The sequence below is a fragment of the Penaeus monodon genome, chromosome 43 (assembly GCF_015228065.2).
Source record: "Penaeus monodon isolate SGIC_2016 chromosome 43, NSTDA_Pmon_1, whole genome shotgun sequence".
Lineage (NCBI taxonomy): Eukaryota > Metazoa > Arthropoda > Malacostraca > Decapoda > Penaeidae > Penaeus > Penaeus monodon.
The window spans coordinates 10,454,577-10,457,076 of record NC_051428.1 but is presented as its reverse complement, the minus strand read 5'-3'; positions in this window follow the sequence as shown (position 1 = coordinate 10,457,076).

Below are 2,500 nucleotides of genomic sequence, written 5' to 3'. Positions count from 1 at the left end.
GACGTGTTGGCTCATCTTCCGACACCATCTCAGGGAAAGAGAGAGAGAGCGAGAGAGAGGGGAGAAAGTGAGAGAGAGAGAGAGAGAGAGAGAGAGAGAGAGAGAGAGAGAGAGAGAGAGAGAGAGAGAGAGGAGAGAGAGAGAGAGAGAGAGAGAGAGAGAGAGATGGAAACAGAGAGAGACAGGGAGAGTGAGGAGAGAGAGAGAGAGAGAGAGAGAGAGGAGAGGAGAGAGAGAGAGAGAGAGAGAGAGAGAGAGAGAGAGAGAGAGAGAGAGAGAGAGAGAGAGAGAGAGAGAGAAGAGAGAGGAGATAGAGAGAGAGGAGGGAGGAGAGAGAGAGAGGAGAGGAGAGAGAGAGAGAGGAGGGAGAGAGAGAGAGAGGAGAGAGAGAGAGAGAGAGAGGAGAGAGAGAGAGAGAGAGAGAGAGAGAGAGAGAGAGAGAGAGAGAGAGAGAGAGAGAGAGAGAGAGAGAGAGAGAGTTGGAAACAAAGAGTTGTTTTTTTTCAATCGTCGAAAGGGACGAGTTTGGCTAAAATAAGCTACCCGAAGTGGGGGATGTGAATCAATACGTGGAGTTGATTTCTAAAGTAAAATGAATATTTGAGGTTATCTTGGTGGCGGATGCTCAAAGAGGGGTGTAAGATTGTTCTTCAAGAAGAGGTTTTGTATAAAAGCTTGAGCCAATATAGTTGCAGACGATATTTTGGAGAAAGAATGTTGCTGGTCTGATGCTCTGGAAGACGTCGCATGGTAGGAGATAATGAAGTGGCTTGGGAGTGATGATCTTGCAGTTTATAAATTCTATAGGAAACCTCTGAGATTTCCCAATTGCTTATATACCTAAGCCTTAAGCGATGGATAATAACTGCACATCAACATCAATTGTACAGAGCATCTTTAAGAAGAAGAAGGTGGGTTTTAATATTGGAGGTGTTCCATTGCAAAATGCTGAATTGATTATTGTGATCCTCCATGCGGACTTTTGTTTTTACATGAACAAGGAGTGGTTGGAGTGGCAACTGTTAGAGTAGAAGGAATCTCTAGTCTTGGGATGGAGATTGAGTGGTCTCCTAAATTAAAAGACTCGATGAGACAGCGCTTGTAAATTAGGATACTTCCTTTTGTACTGAGTAAGAGGCTCTTCCGAGAACTCAATCATATCAGCTTCGGTTAGGGAGTCATAACTAACAGGAGAGTGCGGGTCAGAGTTGGAATCCTCAGAAAGGGGTGACAATAAGTCTTTAGTGGGTTGAACAGTCAGGGTAGAATCAAAGTTAATGACTAGTTTAACGAAGTGAGCAAGCATTTCATTAGCTTTTATCATTAGCAATGCGAGTGGCCGAGAGAGCTTTTTATATTCAGATTCCATCAGATGGAAAGATAAAGGGGACTGATCAGAGGAGTCTTTTCCTAAGACTCCTTGTGATGACAGTTTGGCTGTAGTAACCCTTGTGGCTGTGCTTGCTGCTGGTTTGGTCGGAGCTGTGTTAGGTAAAGCAGTGGGTAGAGTCGGCCATTCATTTATTTTTTTTACGTCAGGACACTTAGCTTCAGAGACTATTAGTTTCTAAGAGAAAAGAGATAAGGCACATGGTACTTGTTGAACTATCTTCATTCTGGATAGTCTCTATGGGGATTTCAGATTCCAGGCATGGTGTTTAGCCTGACAGTTTGGGCATCTTGGTTCAACTTGGGCTCTTTCATTCAATTTTCGTAATGTATGTCTCTGTTTTATGTAATTTAGAACAGATTGGACATTGCGGTGGAGTGCGGCATCAACTTTGGTAGTGACCATATATCTGACATTTAAAGCATCGGAGAGGCTCTTTTATATAAGTTTCCGGGGTCAATTTTGTCAGATATAAAACCTTTATGGGTGATCAGGATTTGCCTTGTTTCAAACTTTATTGTGCGGAATATGCACCTTTTAGCAGGCTACATATGGTAGCTGTTCAATGGTATCCAATGGAAATTCTAAGGGATAGCCTACAATAATAGTCTTCTTCGTAATGTCGTCTGGATCAAGGTACTTGAGGTTGACAACTTTATTTGAATCAAGTGTCAGTGGAGGCCAGATACCTAGCAGTGTGCTCATTTTTAGGTATCTGTAAAAATGAGCTATCAGGAGAAACTTTGGTGGCAACTGCCTATTGAGGATAATCCTCATCCAAGGCAACAAAGGCATTATATGCAGATTTGAAGTGTGCATTTTTCTGAGGATGGGAAGTCTTTCCTTTTTACCAATTTCCAGGTTTTGAAACCTATTGGCAAGCAGATACTCTGAATCTGATGACTTGCCCTCTCACCAGTCTTTATCTATAGACCCCCTCATGGCACTGCCCTCAAGGCTCACCTTCACCGGTGAGGGGAAGATGACCCATACAACAACAAAAAAAAAAGAAAACTATCAACAAAGGAGAAGATTATCTCCTAGGTTAAAATGCTCCTTGGTTAAAAAGCAGAAGGTGGCTTAGCGTTGATACAGTAGACATACTCCAGT